Source organism: Dromaius novaehollandiae, chromosome 5, assembly GCF_036370855.1.
Source record: "Dromaius novaehollandiae isolate bDroNov1 chromosome 5, bDroNov1.hap1, whole genome shotgun sequence".
Lineage (NCBI taxonomy): Eukaryota > Metazoa > Chordata > Aves > Casuariiformes > Dromaiidae > Dromaius > Dromaius novaehollandiae.
This window is the reverse complement of record NC_088102.1, coordinates 18,117,425-18,138,863: the sequence shown is the minus strand read 5'-3', so window position 1 is coordinate 18,138,863 and position 21,439 is coordinate 18,117,425. Positions and strand designations below refer to the sequence as shown.

Below are 21,439 nucleotides of genomic sequence, written 5' to 3'. Positions count from 1 at the left end.
GAAACCCTAGTGAGTAATTTTGGGAAAGAAGCAGAGAACCTGTTTGTCCATTTATAAACCAAGTCTAATGACACCTTCCTCTACATAGTATTCCTTTGAGAAAAGTTGAGGTATTTACAAATTCTTCTAAAATTCTTCTTAGACTTCTTCATAAATATATACTCTCCAATAAATAAAATTTTAGTTAATATTTTACCTAATATATGTACTCATACACTTAGCACTTATCTAACAGTAACTGTTTACTCTTAGCACTGTTAAAATAAATATATTTTAAACACTTTTACAATTAATAACTATTTCTTAGACTAATGACAGTACTTGGTCCTTATATATGTGGTGGTATTACCTAAAAGCTAGGTTACAGTGTCTGTGGGTGTGTGTGCATGCGTGCGTGTACGTATTTGTGCACGTATGTGTGCATACATATAGAAATGAATGAGCTACTAGAAAATGGACTTTTGAGGAAAAACTATTATTAAGAAAGGGACACACTTTCCAATCATGTTTATACATGTATATATATGCAAGAATTAACATTTTTTCCAACTAGAACTTAGATTGTAAGAACCCAAGGAACCAAAAATAAAAATTGCTAAGAAATATTTCAGCAAATTTAAGTCTCACAAATTTTTAAACTTGACAAGAAAACCTCACATTGTCAGGTCATCTGAGAACTGAGAGGATAGAAACAATCTCACTTGATCTGGCTTAGGAAATGACATTGTAGGAAATAGTCTGAAATGGTTGGAAAACGGATTAACAGCAGCAGTCTCCTTATGCTTTGTTTAGCTTTGCACCTTATAGCATGGTTACCATCAGTACCGGTGCAGAAACCTAACAGGGTTGCATTTCTGTCAGTATTAAAATTGTTTATACTGGTGTAGCTATTCCCATAAGGGAAAGAAAATAACCTCTACTCTTATGGGAGAACCTACACCACAGATTATAAATACAACTACACCAATAACAACGAAGAACATTACACATCTAAGTGGTATAAGTGGTACAGAAGTCTGTGTACTTCAAAATATGTTTTCTCCTTTCTCAACCCAGAATTTGGGTTTGTGTTGTGTTGCTGCAGCCCTCACCTATAGAAATTAGGCAATTTGTACCATCTCAAGTTGGTTGCTTCGGAAACAAGCTAAAATTTCATGCAGCTTAACTGCAAGAGCTGCTGAATTCCAAGACAAGCAAGTGTATCAGCTCTGTTCACATGTTTGCTGAGGCCAGTGAACTTCAGTGTCACAGGTTTTATTATTTTCCTATTTCTTTTCCATTCTGTGAGGCCAGCCCCATGAGGAGCTTTTGACTGACTTGAGAAGACCCTGGAGCCTGTAAGTACCTTTCACAAAAGGGAGCTGGAATAGGAAACCTCACATGGGCCAGAAAAATGGTATCAGACAACACCTGCCTTTGTAACAGAAGGGGGAGGAGGGAAGGAAACTACAGAAAGCTACAAAGTCAGCACCACTTCCCAAAGCAGCACTTAGTTATCTGTTCCCTCATCTCCCCCAAGCCTATGACCTCTGACAATGTCCCACTTTCCAGCAAAGACGACTGCACAGTTCTTACGTATTCTGGCTCACTAGATTATTGGTCCATTACTAGTCACTCAACTCATGGGTTTTTGAGCTCATTCCTTCACCAAGCCATTTATCAAACAATTTGGAATTTATTCAGACACCCGAAATGGACCCCGCTAACATAGTGTAAAGTAGTGAGTATTTTAATATCCAAGAAAGCAGTGTTTCTTACCAGACTTTCCTCCTAGGGTTAGACAGGATGAGGTGAAATCATCAGAAGTGTGCTCTCCTTCCTTCTCTCCTCCTACAGATCTGAATACACAGGCAGAATTACTAAGGAGAGCTGAACAAAGGCAGAAACTTGCTTTGCATCAGCTGCTTAATTGCCATTTCTTATACAGACACTCTTTCCCAACGATAAGCATGTGGTATCTGGCCCCTTCTCAGTAAGGTGCAAGTTACCTCCCATGTGCCACATGGCAGGATGTGTGCCTGGGCAGCTGGCAAGGCAGCGCTCCCGGTCCTGCTTTGCTGACTTGCTGGTTTATTTGCATACAGGGGAAGAGACAGAGAAAAGGCTAGGAACGTCAGGAAACTTTAGCATCCAGTATATGAATCCCATCCAAACTAGCTCCTCAGCAGATGTCTTAAGCTACAGGGATTCTTCCTTCTTTTAATAACATCTGACTTACCATAAACTCTGCGGCCAGGATGAAGCCAACTGGCCCCGTGTACTTGACAAAATAATAAAAATGAGGGCTCAGAAGCTATCAGGATTCCAGTTTTCTGTTACATAGTGCTGCTTGCTCTGCATCAGAGCCTGGCCACTGCCAACACTCTGCTGAACTCATGCCATTTTTAACTACTTGGAGGTTGTTCTTACACCCTAAATAGACTTAATTAGTCCATTAATTAATGGGTATTTTAGCAGCTATAAGCAGCCATAAAACAGAAGAGTGCTTGTTTGAGGCCTTAGCATAACTGCAGTGCCAGTAGAACATTACAGGAACCATTCGTTATATTTCATTAAATACTAAAACTAAATTGCCCATATGCACTTCATGTAAAACTGTTCATGTATAACTTGCACCAGTAATACAGATGCAAATAATCAGAGCTGGAGAAAATATTCTCCTCTTTCCTCCCCTCTTCCTGCAGTAGCCTAGTTCACACTTCCAACAGCATGGAAGGAGGCTGTTAACTGGCAATATTTTCCAGGTATTGCTCTAAATTAGCTAAAGCAAATATCCAGTTTTTCCTCTAGGTAGGAGACTCAGAGGGTATCCTGGTCAGAGAAGGACATGGGAAAGCAGGCAGCTGCAAGAGAGCTTTCAGAGTGCTAGTCCAGTATCCTTTTTAAGATGCTGAGGTATTTATAGGGTCCAGGCTCTGCTTGAACTCCTGTGGGGGTGTGCCATCAGTACGTTAAGCACTGACAACTCAGGTTGAGCGCACCAGGGAGTGTGGGAGAAAACCAGCAGCAGAGCATGGCACAGACAAGCATGGAGAAAGGGAAGTGTCATGCTCCGTCGCAGGGAAAACTTTGCAAGACAGTGGGCTGGCATGAGAGAATTGGATTGTTAAACATGGAGAAACAGAATAAGCTGAAAAACTGCACAGCAGTGATGCAGTAACAATACCCTCACCGTCCCCCCGTTCAGTTCCTGGCTATGCTCACAATCAGCAATGCTTCTCCCCTACGCAGAATTATAAATTGCCAGCTCGAGTGTCAGGATCCAGCCTTGACTTCGTCTAATCCCTCTCAAGCACAAATATACCAGAAAATACAGAAAAGGCCCAGTCTTCAATCACTTGATACATGCAGAAACATTAAGTTCTCTTTCCATAATGTGCAAATGTGATTAAAATGCTACAGATAAAAGGAATGAGTTGGGGCATGTTTGCTTTTGCTCAGCTCCTTCTTTGAGCTTTCTTTACAATTTCTTTAAATTTATGCTTTTGTTTTCTAAGACGTTACAGTAGCTCCAAAGACGTGTCTTGTTCTCACACAGCTAAGGAAATAGGATCTTAAAATTTCTCCCTGCTCCCTTCCCCCTCAAACTCCCTCCTTTTACCCTAAAGGGCATGAAATGAGAAGTGTATTGCAAGGAAAGAGTCATCCAAAACTAATAAGCTCTGTACACTTGTGATTAAATTGTCACAGCTCTTCCTCGGTAATGCAAAGAAGCAAGTGTGAGAAAAGCCCTCCGGGGAGATGAGGGTGGGGGGGGGGGGGCTTCAATTAGTTATAAGGATGGAAGAGCAAAAAAACTGATATTCTCCCACAAAAAGCAAATATTTGGAAAGGACACAACTCCACAGCAAAATTTCTTTTTGACTAGCTGGGTAAATTGCTGCCTCTTGGCAGGGCAGTGACACTGGTTCTATACTTGAGACACAAAAACTTTACCAATTTAGAGCTGGCAGGTGAAGGTTCCCTATGGTCCCACCATCACAGACCCCACTGCTGTGTCTTTTACCTTTTGGGTGCTTTTCCCCTAAACTCCTCCTTCTTGTCCAATAAGTGCAATGCACATGAGCTGTTCACAAAGAGGAAACCTAGAAATCTGAAACAACTGAGAGCAGACACAGGCTTTGTGTTTTATAGCAGATACAATTTAACCAAAATTCAAAATATATTTTTCTGATCAACTTTAAAGTATTTTAACAATTATTTGCACTAGTCAGATTAAAATGATTAAAAAGCATAATCATCAGGAAGCACACTTCAAAAGTGATATTTCACAGTAACACCATCTTTTTCATTAAAACAATGGTTGTGGTTCCTACACGTTTTCAAATATAGACTTAACTTCAAATATTAATTAACAGAAGAACTGAGTAGCAACATCCATTCCTCAGAAGTCTGTGTCTAGACTGGAAATCTCCCAAGGTCAGTCCTGGTCTGTGACCAGCCTGAATTTTTCCACACGTTTGAAAATGTATCAAAGGACTAATGGAATTAGACTTCATGGAGAACAGAACAGAAAAATAATATCATAATGGAAAAGCTTTTCCTGAGGAGAAGGATGATTGGGATAGACTACCTTAGCTAGAATTGTAGGCTTACTGGTAACAATCTCTGTATTTGCCTTTCTCACTGAGCTGACTGCTGCAAAGGCCAAACCTCCCACTAACATCAGCTCAGATTGTACTGTCCCCTGTATATAGCCTACCTCCCCCTCTCTTTTAAAAACATTAAAATTCAAATCAAGTTATACCACTAGAGTATGCCCAAGATGAATTCTGCCCATTTAATTTTACCCATCTTATAAAAAGAGCCGATAAACAGAACTATTCCAAAACTAACCATCTTCTATTAATACAGAGAATAAGAAAAAGAAATCTCTGAGAGAAGATAAAACCCCCCTCAAGATCCAAGACAAGAATCAGTAGTTATAAACTGCATTTTAACAGTGCCATTTACATCCAGCTGTATGCCTGCACAACCAAGACACAGGCACCATCCTCTGATACTACATGCTTTCTGGCCTAGCTTCTAACATTCTTGTATGAGCACTAACAGTCTTGATATGGATTTTCCCAGCTTCCATCGCACTGGATGATCTCGATCAGTTATCTAATTTAATTTTATTGATTTCTTCTTCTTGGCTTGTTGTTTTGATATGGTACCCAGAGCAGATTCCAAATTGCTCAGTGATGGCTGAGGCAGGAGTAGTTTTCCAGACTGTGTTGGGTACTTGGTTTTCATAAGGACTTTAAACAGTGGCTGGGACAGCATATGCTTTAGTTGCTTTTTCATTCCCTTCAGCATTTTTTGTTTCTGACTTTCTTCTTGTTCAGTAGCTTTTCCTCCTTGGGACACAAACCAAAGATACAGAACATTACCACAAAATAAGAACTTGCATTGGCCTGTTTCAAGAGGCTTCATAGGTTTAGGGGCAGATGCTAATCTCTCTCTCTCTCTCTCTCTAAGAAGATCGCTCAGCTCCAATACAGTTTTTCAGTCACCTATGACACTTCCCAGTCACTTATGGTGTCCACAGTAAAACAAGGTTAAGAAGAATCCTGACTATGGAATAACTATGCCCTAGCTATCATTTTTCTAGTAACTCATTCTGTTGACTCTCGACCCAGAAGAGAAAAGACTTAGGAACAAAAGGAAATGGGACCCCAGCAGTTAAGGTATTAGCTTAGGGCTTCTGGCTTGGGCAGAAGTCTCTCCTGTGCAAGTCATTACCTTGCACACGGCTCATTTTAGCATCTATAGAACTGGAATAGTAGCCCTTTCCTCCTAACTAAGGATACATGAAAAACAATGAGGTGCTCATGTTTAATAACAGAGGAGCAGGAGGAGTGTAGAAAAGACCTTAGTTAATATGATCAGGGGCCTGAACCGGAGAAAAAGGATGGAATCAAAGTTCACTGTCCTGTACATTGAAGGAACATTATTAAATCCTTTGCAGAAGTATAAGATGCATTTAACTCATGCGGAGCATGACTGAGATTTTAATTTGTCTAGAGCAGGCTATGGAAGAATCAGAGACTGAATAAATCTTAAAGCAGGAAGCTGGCAAGATTTTGGATGGCAATTACAAAGTGCTTAAATCAAAAGCCACGGCATACTTAGACTAGAGGTGCAGTTTTGAAACACATCTCAAGGCACAGAATCTTCAGAGTATGTAAAAACAGGCAGCAGAGTGCTGGTTATCTGAGAGCACTCCTGAACAGTTTGGATAGAGAGTTGACTTGTGCTTGCTTGGACAGCGGTCTGCAACAAGCTAACCCAGCCATGAGCAGGGAAAGAAAAAACAAACTAAAACATGCTTCAAAATTAAGGTATCTGCATATTTGGCAGCTAAAAGGATAGTGGCAGCTTTAGCTGAAGTGACCTGGGCAGCAGCCCATTTAGCATGCCTTCAAAGGACTGGAAGGAAATCATCCCTTTGATTCCTAGTATTGGGACACAATGTGGCATTTTACAGTCTATCTAAGAAGCGGTGTATACCTTCATGGAATTCAATTAATAGGCACGTATAGCTACATAGCAGCAAGCGTCCTATACACTCACGCAGGCTACTGCACAGCCTGTAGAACATTTAATTTTAAGATAAGAAATTACTATACTTCAAATAGTCATGGATTCAGGTGGTGTGTTGAACATAAGTATTGGGCATTTAGCCTACACAGCTCAACCCACATAAGGCTCCCAGGACTTCTGTTGTGTGCTAGTGTTTCCTGGATGTTCCCACACAAAGCTGCCATGCTCCTGTCCTGCTGCCTGACTAGAAGAGGAGAAATATTTTTTTTTTCTTTGACACAGAAGGGACAAGACTCAAACATGACATACCAAGCTGTTAATTTACCCTCAACTGGTTGCCAGAAGTTAAGCAGTTCTTCTCCTACACCACGTGGACCTGACTGTGACTTGCCAGAATTGTTACACCTCACTCCCTCAGCTGCTGGGCTATCTACTACACAATCATCCTGAGAACATAAGCAATGCCATGTACTACTAAGTAACAACACTCCTCTCTTTCCTCTTCTGCCCTGCAGGTTTTAGAATTCCTCTGGTATGGTGAGGCTCCTTCTGGACATCACTACTGCAGGACCAGCTAAGCATTCCCATAAATAAGCATTTCTACTTGCCCATAAAGACGTCATCATCAAGATCAATTTCAAGAGCCTCAGCAGCTTGCTGGAGCCAAGAGTTATGCTGCTTTGCCCGACTGTTGAAAAATTCAGCCTTCTCAATCTGCCGTGCCAAATTCATCCGTTCCTGCAAACGAAAGCATGTTTTAGCCATTCTGGGCAGATTCAAATGTGGGGCTCTTCTGCAGGATCAGAGTTTGAGAGCATATATTACAATGCAGCTGAGATGCCAGCCTTGTGGAGACACTCTTGATTGATCCCCAGCACCATGCCAGCAGACCCCTACATAATGCAGATGTCATTGTTTCCTAAAGTGTTTTCCTGCTTCAGATCCATGCTAGAATCTGACTTTTAAATTAACTCAATGACTAAACGAGCCTGAATGCTGAAGGAATCAACACTTCAGAGACGTCAGGTGCAAATCGCAAATCAGATACCATTCGTTTCCAAGCTACATAATTCCACAGTACAGATAGGTCTTTAACTTACCAGTTTCTACAATGGGGGACAGCCACTAGCTTCACGACACTCTGAAGAATTAAGTTCCTGCAGGCCATACGGAAAGAGCTACTCATGTTTTCAGAAACGGACCTGACCATGTTCAGGCACAGGTCAAAATGTCCTGTCTGTCTTCTCAGCTGCTTACAGGTTGAATGGAGATGTCCAGCAAGCCAGATCTGACCTGCAGCCTTCCAGCTGGGCCAAGCTGTCTGAAATCACTAGTTCATTACGGAAAGAAGATATGCACTGACAGTAAATAATAACCAACCCAGCAGTAAGTTCTGCTGTTTGGAACTTGCCAATGATTGCACAAGGGTGCAAGACACCCTCATTACCCCTGCTGAAAAGTCAGGTGCTACATAGTAGCACACAGAACACCCAGGATAATTAAAACAGTAGAAACAGAAGAAATTAACCTTGGAGTTGGCTAATAACATGCTGTCAGTCACTTCTCCTCAGATCATTATGAGAGCTTTTAAACAGCTTTTTCATCTTCTAAAACTTGCGTCCACTTTTGGTCTCTCCTCTGTTGTGTCTCACCAATTCTATTCCTCTCAAGTTTAAAATTCTTCAGCATATTTTTTGAACTTGAACAGAGCGTGCAGAACCAGAAAAGGAGCATGCCAACAGAACAGACATTAAGAATCAACAACTCCAGTAGTCTCGCCTACAATGGCTTTTGATTAAGCCCAGGTCAAAGAGTAAATGAGACCTGACCCATGTGGAGGGCCTAGAAGGCTGAAGTCCCGTAATTACAATTGCAAAGATATCTGATCTAGGGAAAGGACCACTATTACAGATAAGCGAGAAGATGTTGAGACAGTGGCAGGGAAATTTATTAGTTTGTGTGTGAATGAGCATTGTTTCCATACTTAGTGTGTGGTAACAGCCAAGAACTACTCATCAAGAAACACAGAGGGGACCTCTGAATAAAGAGTCTCAAAAGAACAGGAGATTTCTTTTAGTAACCAGACACACTTGGGAGCAGGGGTAAGCAGGGGAAGGAGGTTGGGGGTGGGGTGTGGGGGGAAATCAAATCTGGCATTACTGAGAAGAAAAATGACTCTGTGGAAATTCTTGTTTACCTGCCTGTTTTACAAGGCTGCATCTCCTGAAAGATCCAAATACCATTCATTTCCAAGCTACATAATTCCACAGTTCAGCTATATCTTTAACTTATCAGTTTCTGCAACAGGGGACAGCCACTAGCTTCAAGATACTCTGAAGAATTAAGTTCCTGCAGACCATAGGCCCATTTACAGTAAGTGTGGGCTTTGAAACTTGCTGCCATTGCTCCCAAGGTAATGATACCACTGTTGTTACTGGGCTAGACCCTGTGCTTAATCCAGGCCAATTGGATTTAAGTGTGAACCAGGATATCACAAGGGAGATACTTGTTGCATTCCCTGACTGCTTGCATTTTCTCCTGTTCTCAATAATTGTGCAATATTTAGATATTCCATCTCCAGCCAGATTCCCTTCTAATGCAACACCAAAATATGCCCATTTTTACATGGCTGATGTCATCAAAACTCTCAGACAGTGCTGTTGAGACACAAAATGCCCTCTTATGCAAAAAGCAGGAAAGCTGTGTACTGTTTTGGAAATCCTAACTATTGTCTATCATGCTATCTTGTGAGTCACTGTATGACCAGGTAAATTCTTCCTAATGCAGCCAAAATCCTAGAAAGAGGGAACATCTGGTTCTGACGGGGCTGCTGTGGCATCACTGGTACAGGAACTTTAATGACTGCTAACAGTCACTGTACAAAACAGATATTCACTTCCCTGTACTGTATTTGGAGATCCAGCCACATGAAGCTCTATGTAACAACACTGAAGAAAAATATAAGTGATGCTTATGTTTGAACCCATTTATTGAGAAGCGATCACAAATATCATTAACAAAAAAGTATAGTGTGATTAATCTGAATTTCAAATCCAGATCCTGAAGAGTAATTTTCACCTGAAACCTGGAAAGAACATGATGGGAAAGGCACTAACTTGAGTAAATCAGTTACTACTCAAACTGTTTTTTCTTTACCTTTACAGAAGTCATGTACTTGGTTTCAACTGGGAAAAACGGCAGCTCTTCACTCTTCTCCAGGGTTTTATAGATTTTCCTAAAATTTATCAAGTCATCAGGACCGATCAATAATAAGCTAAGGCCTTCATGGGCAGCTCGGGCTGTTCTGCCACTTCTGTGTACATACAGCTCAGACGTACGAGGAACCTGCAAATATTCAGACATGTCATGAAGCCGAATATGAAAAGTTAGCAGCAGCCCATCATGCTTCGGCCAAGAGGTCACCAGATAGTATCAGGCCTTTTACATATACGTAGTATACTGTGTGTAACACAGCTGAAGGTAAGAGTGAAAGATGTTGTCTGGAGACACTTTGTTCCCTGGTCTGTTGTTCTGTGCATAATCTCTGATAAGTCTCTCCTAACTTCTAACCTTCTGCATTTCATTTGCAAAAGCAGGGAAAAAAAAAAATCTGTGCGTCCTCAGATAAGAGTTATAGGGATGAGTCATTTGACACCTTGGGATATTGAAATAACATCAGAGATGCCAAAAGCAGAAAGAAGAACTGTATCTATTAGGTCATTTCTCATATAATCACACGTTTAAAATGTGTTACCCACCACTGTGTCACTGTAGCAGTGAGATCCTTAGATACAGAGGACTATAGGACAGTTAAATAAAACATGATTAAATCTCTATATGAGATTTATATAGGACTGAGAATCACAGCTTTAGAGTGTACAGGGTTTGGATCAGCAAGAGCATACTTCAAAACCAAAACAGTAAAAGCAAAAAACATCAGAAGTATTTAACCTGGTAATGGATGACATGCTGCACATTAGGAATATCAAGACCACGAGCTGCAACATCCGTCGTCAGGAGGACACAGCTGAGAAAGTGATAACATTTAATAAACATAAAATAGAAGAGTAAGCCACCTGCCAAAGAACGTAAGATTGGGTGACCTAGAATTCTACTACAACAATTTAAAGAACAGACTTTTACTACATCACCTGCTAGAAGCATGCTATTTGCTTGCCACTGCAGAAAAGAATACCCAGTGTTACATCAGAGGCAATCTTAAAACAGTAACTCTTAAAGCAAAAGAAATAACACAAATGATAACTTCTGCAGGTCTATTGTGCCTCCAATAATGAAATTCACTACCTTGCAGGATTCTGTTTTCCCATGCTTTTATTCTCTCCCAGCTCACAGGAACTAGTGTGGCATTAGGTCATCTAATAGTGCTTTACCTCTCAGCAGGGAGGTATGCTCCCCTCAAGAGCATTTTTCTGTGCTTTGCCCAGGCCAGGTTTAAAAACTCACTAATTTGACCTGACCATACAACTGATGATGCAGTTGATCTTTCAGCAGGACAGAACGCGTATTATGTGTTTTCTCAATTGATAAAACACCAATATCATTTACATTATGGATTTAATCAACAATTTGCTTGGGCTGAAATGTCTTCTACCAAGTTGCACTTTAAGAAGTTCTATTAGTTAAAACCTAGAAATAAGGGGGGGATTCTGTTCTGACAGGGGTTCCCCCATCCCCTACAAATGAATGAATTCTCAAAAAAGTCATTCTTTCATATAAACAGTCTATTACAGAGACAAGAGTCTCCCTAGGGTATGGAACAATTTGTTTTAAAAAAATCTGCTAGCGAGTAAGAAGTTACTTGTATATAGCAAGCATTTCTTAACATTTTATGGCATCTGACTGCATACCCTGTGGCTACAAGGTTCAAAGCACAAATAAATGGAAAAAATTCCATGACTTGCATTCTGCAGGAGGCTGTGATAGATAGTCTCAGATTTCTTCGTACCTTGAAAAATCCGTATATATGAAAATGCCTTGCCTAGGCTAGGCCAAGGATATCAATACTACCTTTTGCTAACAGATACTGCAGATCTATCATAACAATTCAATCTCTCTTTTCCCTGCCCGAATGGTTTACTAAGCTACAAACAAATTCTAAGGCAACGGGACAGCATGCAGTACCCACATAGCAGTACTATGCTCTAAGGCTTCTGGTTACAGAACTACTGAGACCACCAATTTGCACCCCAAAGGCCATTCCAACACCAGCAGGAAACAACAATTCTTCAAATGACAGGGCAGGCCCCTGCCTTGGCAAACCCGTCTGCTGCTGAAATGCACAATTACCCTTTCTCTTGCATTGCTCTAAGATACCTTGACCCTCAGGAAGCTAATTCATCTAACTAAAACCGCAAAAACCTAACGCAGTAAAAAGCGATTAGTCTTCTGATGGTTTAGTGTGATGAATCAACCTACAGAAGGATCAAATGAGCTGCAGGGCCAGGGCACAGGAGAAGTACAGGATGGTTGTAAAAGCACATGGTTGACAGCAGAGCAGGGGACACTTCCTTCAGCAGTAACGAGCTGTCGTAGGATATCATGGGATAATTCAGGTTAGAAGGGACCCCAGGACGTCTCCAGTCCAACCTCCTGCTCAAAGCAGTATCAGCTATGAGATTGGACCAGGTTGCTCAAGGCTTTATCCAGCTGAATTTTGAAAACCTCCAAGGACAGGTGGCCTGCTCCAGTGCTTGGCTGTCCTCACAGGGACAAAGCTCCTTCTTATATCCAGCCTGAACCTCTCCTGTCTGTCATCCTCCTATCATGCACCACTGTGAAAAGCCTGCCTTCATCTTCTTGATAACCTTTTCTTAAGATAACTGGACGGTTGCTATTAGGTCCCCCTAAAGCTTTCTCTTTCCCAAGCTACACAAGCCCAGTTGCCTCAGCCTCTTCTCACAGAGCAAGTGTTCCTCAACCATCTTGGTGGCCTTCTACTGAACTCACCCTTGTTTACCGCCTCAACAATCCTGTGGAACCTCATCCTTAATGAGTAATAACCTGGGCTCATGAACCATGGACAGACATTCCCAGCCAACTTCCCAAACTTGCTCCTCTAACTCAGCTGCTTCTCCCCCCTCAACCTTTTATATGTTTTCTTTTGTACTAGGAAGAAGAAAGTAAACTTACGTCTCTCGCTCGGCAAACCTTTCCAGGTTTTTCAGCCTTTGCTTCTGGTGCATGTTGGCATGCAAAGGAAGAGGATCACAATTTAAGATGGTGAGGAGAGAACTGAGGCGTTTTATACAGTCTATGCTGTTTGCAAAGACCATGGTTCTTCCCGGATACTGGAGGAGGAAGTAATAGAGATAATAGTCTTTCTCATTTGTATCACAGTGGATTCTGGTTTCTGTTAGAGTCTCAACAGTGGCCTCTTTCCTTGTTAAGTCTATCACTTTGGGTTTGCCCTTTATTCCTACTTTTTCCATTAACATTTCTAGTTTGGTCTTCTTGTCAATCTTTTTAGCATTCTTCTTCTGTAAAATTCTTGTGGGAGCTTGATGGACCAAAGTCAGCGTGGCAGAAAAGACAAAAGTCTGACGTTGAGGGTTATACTGTGAATCATTTAACATTTCCAGCAATTGAGAGAGCTCTAAGAAATGACCCCTTTCAACCATTCGGTCTGCTTCATCGATCACAAGGCACCTGTCGAATAGAAGACACACAGTACAAGCAGAATGATGTAGATAAATACAAATCTGATACTCTTCAAAAGAACGTTCCCTGCTAAACACACAAGAGAAGTTCTGCACGTTAAACCCAAAGGAGCACCACGTATGCCTGGGTAATTACAGCAACCTTCCACGTTTCTCTTTGAAAAACATCAGTTTTTTAAGCAACAATGAGGGTTTTGTTAATGGCTTTAATTGACATTTCTCTTTCTCTCTCAACATAACCACTGTGAATTTCAATAAAATATTCTAGCAAAGAAATAAGTGATCTTACATAGTCAAAATTATTTTATCAGTAAATAAACATAATCAGTGCTCGGTGGTACCTCACAACTCTTCCCAAGTGGTTAGTCTAAAAGGCATCTTTACCTGAGCTGCCGAAGATTTGAGAGATGGGGATGTCTCTCTTTAATTAGCTCCCACAGACGGCCTGGGGTTGCGATTACAATTTCCGGCTTTCGACTCAGTACACGTTCTTGTTTCTGTGCAGCCATTCCTCCAACTAGAATGGCAGTCTTAATGCCTAGAAGACAAATAATTTGTCTTGCTAATTTATCAGTGAAAATCTTTACCTAAATCCACTCACAGAAGTAATTTTAAACCTGTATTACAACTATCATTAAACTCTGGCCAGGAAACTTCTGTTTTTGTAACACTGAACACACGGCAACGCCTGCAGCTTCACAGAGAAATTCTGGTAATAGGAAGATGTCAAAAATAAAATAGTCTTGCTTTTAGTGCACCTGTCTTCCAAAAGCAGGAAGAATCATGTAAGCGTTCCATAGCTGTTAGCTTTGTTTACCTGTACTTCAGAATCTGTGTGTCCTAATTAGAAGGTCATGCACTTTATTTCCATCATGTTTTGTCAAACAAATTTGGATGAACAAACATGCCCCTGTTGCAAATAACCCAGAAACTCCCTGTAAGAATAAGACTTAGAAACACCCATCTTGCTGCTAACTGCTCACTTGCTATGGAATAATCTTAACAAGAACGTTACTGTCCAATTAAAGGTCCTCTGGACTGCAGAGTAGTGCAGAGACCCTAAATAAACTTTAAGCAACTTGCTCAGATACTAGGAGTCATCTAGTTCTGGAAGCACAGATTTCACCACGGCTTCTTTCACCCTACTTCTTCAAAGGATACACTGGCCCTTGAGGAACTCCAGGCTACTGTGCATGATTCCTCCAGGACTGGAGCTAGTTCAGTCTTTTCTTCACCACTGTTTGCTGTGTAACCCATGCTTTCAGGCAGGGATTTGTTCAAGGGTGGTTTGAGACAGACAAAGCCCACATGAAAATGTATTTTCTCTCCTGTTACAGTAACTAGACTTCACTTGGGTAGCACATTTTTACATACAAATAGCACTGCTCATATCAGAACTGTACTGCCATAAATCGATTATTGTAGGCTAGCAGTTAAAATTGGCCATGTAGTCAGCTACAGACTGATGAGCACAGCAGGATATATGGACACCAAAGGAAAATGTGTTTAAGCTGTTCACTGCACCGCAAAATCTCTTCAATAAATACACAATCACCTTGGCTAGAAAAGGGGAAAGCTATTTCCCAGGTCTCCCTGTCTCAAACAGTTTAATATTCTCACTTATTCTAACAGCTGCACTGACCTCCAGTTGGAAAAGAATGCAGCAGGACAAAGTGCTTTCATCAGAGTTGTTACTCAGTGGAAATGCTGTAGCTTGACTTTCATAGAAGATAAGTCAGACAATCCAGCAATGCCTTCTGTCCTTAAAATTTAGGACATCATTTCTTATCTTGATATACATGACCTGCATCATCCAAAACGGGGACAAAGTTACCTGTGGCTGGGTATCTAGTACTGATTCAGTGTTCCTAAAAGAACAGTCAATAGCTATGTGTTGGAAGAAACATTTTAAAACAATTATTTCATATTAACTGTACACTTCCATTTGCATCTCATCCAAGAAAGTTACTGCATTTCTCAAATGTTAGTCACTAAGAATCATAACTGCCTCAAAAACCACCCTAATTTTATGCAGAAGAAACTCTGGAACACATCCTGGCCCAACACCAGAGCCCAGAACCAAGCCCAGAACCAAACCCAGCACAATCTGGGACACCGCCCTTGGGATCTACGTACCTGTAAATCTTGCAACTGCATCAATGTGGTGTTTTACTTGTACAGCCAATTCTCTTGTGGGTGTAAGGACCAGTCCTAAAAGAGGTCTCTTTCTACAGGAGCCAAGAGTATGTGTCTTGTCCATAGAATCAAATTCAGCATTTTTCAGCACTTTCACATGGCCTGTTGTGAAAGGTGCACCATCTCCATCTCTGCTGTCTTCAACCTGTTGCTGGGTTAGTTCTTCTGTTTCATCCTCATTTCCCCATCTTGTTTCATCATCATCCTCAAGGGACTCTTTAGCATCACTGTCATTTCTGCTCATCAACCTGTTTGATTTTTGCCATTCCAGCACAGAGTGAATCATAGGAATTGCAAATGCAAGTGTTTTGCCACTTCCTAGGGGGGAAAAAAAAAGAAAAAAGAAAAGAAAAGATAATACAGACTGACAGGACATTAAATTTATTTGAAGAGAAAAGCAGCAGCTAATCACCTGGCTTTAGAATCGGGTTTTAGAAAGACGTGATCTTTACAAGCTCAGAAAGTAAGCAATAGCATCTTGTCTGCTATTCCCCTGATATGTCTCCTTGAGGTCACCAACAGCATATTTCCTATGGAACAGGTATTTTTCCAATCCCCAGCAGGTCAGGCAGATTAATTTGTTCTGAAAGTAGTTTTAAAAAGCCGTAGTTGCAGCCAAGATCTTTTTAAAGAACCATATCCCTGTAAGGAGAATACCATGCCCTAATTGACAGTTCTGATCAACCTTCTCCAAATAAAGGAATAGCAAATGAGGCCAAGGACAAACTGAAAAGTATAGTACTGTGTTTATCACTTTCTGAGAAGCTATATTTTGACATATTTTATCCTCTAATCCCCATATCTATCACCAGCTCCCTTTTTTATAATGAAAATGTATAAATTTAGATTTAAAACAGAACATTCACTTTGGAAGGTGAAGGAGGGGAGTGTTCAAAGAAAATAAATTCTCCCCTAACTCTGATTTCGGGGGTTCACTGTAAATTCCTTTGAGTTACAGGTACCCAACTGTGAGTCATGTCCCTGGCACATATTCCCCTCTGAACTCTCTGCCACTAACAAAAATATTATGCAAATTCTGACAGCACATCAACCCCAGATAAGGTTCTCATAAATACCAGCTCACTGGTGATAAAGGAACTATCCAGTGGCTACGGAGTGCAAGATGTTAATACACCATTTCTATAATAGGTCACTCACTACTGGGAAGCAATCCTCTGGAGGTCTTATCTCAATTCCTTGAGCAGCGTTTGCCCACAGTGGTTTGCCAAATTTAGCAGCACAGAAATTTGTCTTTCTAGGGGAGAATATTAGTACTGACTAATAAACATCTAAGCCCAGTACCACCATCCTGACCAACACTGCTGCAAAGTCTCCTCATGTCCCTTTCCCCATCTTTCTGCATGCCTGGGAGATTTCTTTGCACTTATACACTTGAAACAGAAGAGTCTATAATCTGTATTTGCAGAATGTTTATCTAACAAGATTCTGGTACATTAAGGGAACTCCTAGTAATGTTGCATTATCAGAAACTCTGTTTTAAAGATGAAGAACGCTGCTGGTCTTGAACAGAAAATAATGCAATCCAATTAGTGCAAACATCAGCACTCTGCACAGCTACATTATGCCAGCGATAACCAGGGCTATTTTGCAGGTACTAGATTCACCCACAAGATAAACAAATAATCACCTTACAGGGCATGTTATCATCAAAAAACACAGATCGCATACCAGAGCCAAACCAACCCAACGAGGAGAAAGATGTATCTTGGTACCCATGGATCCTACAGCTCAAGCTAATTTAACCTCTTTTAAACTGGTTTAGAATCTTATTGAGATATAATTTGGAACTTTAGCCCAAAACTTCACTAGCTGTTCAGAGTAGCTACATGGTACTGAACAGATCTAGTTAGATCCACTACAAAAACAAGAAGCCATGGAACTCCCTGCTCCTGATCCCCACAAGGATCCACCCCCACCACAAGGTTTTGTCATCTTCCCCTGTGCCGCTAACCAAAGAGGGAAGAAGGGTAGTCCTTTCAGTCACCTTCCTCCCTCAGGCCCAACACTGAGGAAAGCTGCAGGATCTGGAAAAGAGAACTGGAGAGTTTCAGCTGAATAGCCTCTCCCAAATGCAACACTTCCTAACAGACAATTCTCTATATCTGCTCTCAAGTTTCTGCAGGACCACTGACAATCTATTGGGCTCTCTGGAGGGAACTGTGCTTTCTCTCAGAAGAGAACAAAGTAAAAGAGCAAAACACAGTCCTAGTAACTCAGGATTATGCAAAATTAAAAGAGCAACAGAGAAGGGTGGGGCAGCAAAACCTGCTACTAACTACACCTTCCATTCTGCAGATAGAGAGGGATTTGCTCTCCAGTGCTCCCAAAATGGCACCTTTCTGCAGCACAAGAACATGCTTTACATTTTCAGTTCCATTTTCCACAAACACTCCCTGTAGGGCTTTCTAAACTTATCAGCCTAGCTTCTAATTAAAATAAGAATGCAAATGACTGCATATCTTATTAAAATTAGTTACTATACCTTCATGCTCAAGAGCAGTAAATGGCTTTACAAGACAAGCAGTGAGATAAGGCAACTAGAACAGATTAAACGAATGCCAAAAGCAGCCTTTAAATCAATGCAGTTCACAATTCTGCTTCCTATTTTTAGTTTTTATGGGACAAACATGCTGCACTACTATCGAAGACAAAACTTCAAAGGCATCAGCAGCAAAAAAAATTCCTCGGAGGAAAAGTAATGCTCACAGCTTTCACTCCACTGTTTAGGTAAAAAAGAAGCCACAACAAATGTCATTAAGGTTAGCAATGCTCAAAGAGAAAAGCATGAGCTGATCACAAAGTGGAGTCAAGATATAATACCTTTAAACTTAATGAAACAAGCTAATGCTCACTTCAAGCACAAGCAGTAAGAATCACTGCAACTGGTGAAAACATACAGACAACTAAAACAAGACAGCAGGTGGGCCTGTTTCGCTATGACGAAGGCACAGGCCATATTTACAATGTCTAATGCTCTATGCCCAGTATTTCCTATTTGCAGCTATAAGCGAGTACTGAATCTTCTTCAGAGGAACTTAGTTCTCTGGTCTGCCTAGGCATAGGAACATGCTTAAAAGTTAGGTTGTTGGAATATGACTCTATTTGTTTCATCAGTTCTACCCTTATTTACACTGCACTACCTTACAGTTCTCAGAATAGGAGATAACCTAAGAAATAACAAAGCGAGACTTTTGTCGAAAGCATAAAAATTCACTGAGAATTCTAAGCTTTGCATGTTGTACTTTACAAAGTATTAAAATTTTGTATCATATAAAACAAATAAAAAATATTCCACCTTTACAGTGAACACAATATGCAGAGACCACAAGCTCTTCTCCTACATATGAAAATCATAACAACAGACTTCATTTTAAGAAAAGAAATGGGAAGCTCATTGCAAATTCTACCAGTAAGGATTTGTACCTGTTTCTGCAGCACCAAGCACATCCATATTATCCCGGATTGCAGAAGGCAAGGCTAATGCTTGAATAGGAGTTGGAGCACTAAACCCCAAATAACTCAAGGCCTTTAACACCAATCCAGGTACAAACAGGTCTTTCCATGCAGACACATCAGCTTTGTGATCAGTTGAGGCAGATAAAACTTTTGTTGTCCAATTATTAACTTTTTTAGTAGTATTTACTGATGGAAGAGTTTCCTGAGTTTGAGGAGCCTTTTGTTTAACTCTCTTTTTCTTCTTTTTCTTCAGAGCATTTTTTGTGCCTGATACACTCTCAGCCACATGTCCATGGTCCTCACAGTTTTCCCCTTTCACTAATTCTTCACACTTGTCCTCTTTATCAGCTGGCACATCAACTTCTACTACATTAGGATCACCGCTTGTAACCATTCTGGTTCCCAAATCTTTCTGTTTCTTCCTCTTTTTGGGAGAAGTGACAGGCTCTTCCTCCTCATTCCCTTTTTCAGAAACATTATCAGCCTTTCTCTTCTTCCCTTTTACTTTCCCTGCTTTGGAGGAACTCACTAATTTATACTCTGTGAGTTCCTCCAAGCATACGATGTCTCCAAACTGCTCATCAGCAAATAGATTGGGGTCAATTTTCACAGTTTTCCATTTTCCTAGTACTTCAATACCTTTTTGTTTCAATTTAAAAGAAGTTCTAAATTTCCTTTCCTTTTTTGTCTTCATTTTTATCTAAAAAAAAAAAAAAAGGAAAAAAAATTAAGACATCAGATCAAAACAATCAGGACTACATTGAAGACATTCAAACGAATGGGAATGCAAGGCATAGGGTTTTTTCCTTTTTTAGTAATGTAAATATGAATGGTCTTAAGTGTAAGTACAGAGGAGCAAACCTACAACTTGCTCCTACTTTGGCATTGTTGGCAAACACCTGTGTTTTCACTCTGCAGTTTTCAAAACAGCTGTAGCATGCAGCCCATGCATGTTATTTGGCAAATTAGCAAAAATTGCTCTAACCCACATTTGAAATGATGCCTATGTTAAAAGCAGTCACTTGTTGATCTCCTTCAAAAAAAAAAAAAAAAAAATCCAGTATTTGAGACCTCAATGAAATGAAAAAAAATAACCAGTGTGGCAAAGCCTTTGGGCACAGACCTTAACAGCTGAAACCTTGACAGATGAAAAGGGATGCAGAATCAGGCACAGCACTTCCTCACTGACTGGAGAAAACACTCTCTACGTTCAGTGCTATTGGCTTCAAAACCAACTAGCATAATGCCACACTGTCTACCTTTCCAAAGAAATTTTGCTTCTAGAATAATGCCAGAAACCAAATCAGAATTGCAAAAATAAGTTCCCCACTGACTGTGGTGCACTCCAGTCCATTTATCATAGGCACGATTTGGCCCCGTAGAGCCGAAGCGCAGGCCTGGAGCCCGCGGGCAGCCCCGCTGCTCTGCCCGGCCCTTCGCAGCCTGCACGGCCGAGCGCTCAGCGAGGGTCGCGGGGGGCCTGGCTGTGCGCCGCCGTCTGACGGACGGGCGGCAAAGCGGGGCCCGCTCCCCGGGACACCTTCGGGGAGGCGGCCAGCCCGCAGCCCCGCGCTGCTCTCCCCCACCGCCGCCGCGGGCAGCGGGCTGGGGCAGGGCCCGCCCCGGGCAGCCCGCGAGCACCGCGCAGGAAGCCCGCAGTGGCCCGGAGCCCGCAGGGCCGCGCGGCGACGGGCTCCCCGCCACCGGGCCGCTGCCTGGGGAGGGCGGCAGGGCCGCGGCCGGCCCCGCCGGCGAACTTACCGCGGGCTGCAGCCCCCGTGCGGAGAGCGGCCGGGCAGAGCAGGGCCGTACAGGGCTCCCCGGCAGCCGCCCCTGCGCTCCGCTAGCGCCGTAACCCGCCACGTGCACCCCCAACGGCCGCGGCCATTACGACGCGGACGTCACTGCCGGGCGCCCGCGTCGGCAGAGCGTGCGTCACGAGGGGCGGGGTCGAGGTGGCGCGCGCATGCGCCCGAGCGGTGGGGGCTGTGGGGTCTCTTCGATCTCGGCGAGAGCTGGGCGGGAGGGGAGGGCGGCTGGCAAGCCGGCCGTGGCTGCCCCGAGGCAGCTCGACTTGTGGGCCCGGCGGTGAGGCCGCCGTGCCGCGGCTGCTCGGGAACGAGGAGGAGGCGGCCCGAGGCCGAGCGGCCCCACCCCGCGAGGTTCCCGCTGCCTGCGCGCCTGCTGCGCCCGGGCTGGCGGCGTCGGTGCCGGTGCCCGCAGGCGCCGCCTTTATCTGCCGTGAATACGCGCAGCTACGGTGCTGCCTGCGTAGAGAGTCACTGGCGTGTAGGCTAGCCGTAGTGCTGCAGCCTCGGCAAGGGAGGAACAGGGGCATCTGTTTCCCTTCTAGCAACTGAAAGTTTTCTTTCAAAATACTGTCAGCATTTTTGCACATCACTTGTATAGGCTCTTGTGTGCATCTTACTTGGGAAAGGATGCATAAGGGCCTCTTAAATCTAAACTCTAAAATCAGCAGCTGGAGTTGAATGTTATCAGCATTGCTCTTTCAATAAAGGCCTCTTTACTCATGCTTACTTGTGTTTCTTCCTGTGTTGTTC

General features: G+C 42.3%; 1 protein-coding gene across 6 annotated transcripts in view; it reads right to left on the bottom strand.

Annotated features, from left to right (window-relative positions):
- The window catches only part of ASB2 (ankyrin repeat and SOCS box containing 2), a 94,210-nt gene extending 73,394 nt beyond the window's left edge, over positions 1–20,816 (bottom strand). For 4 of the 6 annotated variants that reach the window (XR_010389330.1, XR_010389331.1, XR_010389332.1 and 1 more), the window contains exons 1-9: positions 20,640–20,816; positions 18,846–19,578; positions 15,342–15,719; positions 13,590–13,743; positions 12,679–13,194; positions 10,480–10,555; positions 9,685–9,873; positions 7,137–7,266; positions 1,759–5,342 (exon numbers count right to left, since the gene is read on the bottom strand). The gene's annotated coding sequence lies outside the window, so the exon portion shown is untranslated. Of the gene's footprint in view, positions 1–1,758; positions 5,343–7,136; positions 7,267–9,684; positions 9,874–10,479; positions 10,556–12,678; positions 13,195–13,589; positions 13,744–15,341; positions 15,720–18,845; positions 19,579–20,639 lie in introns of those variants that run through there. The other 2 variants (XR_010389333.1, XM_026111615.2) reach the window with 2 other exon arrangements.
- Positions 20,817–21,439: the final 623 nt, after the last annotated feature.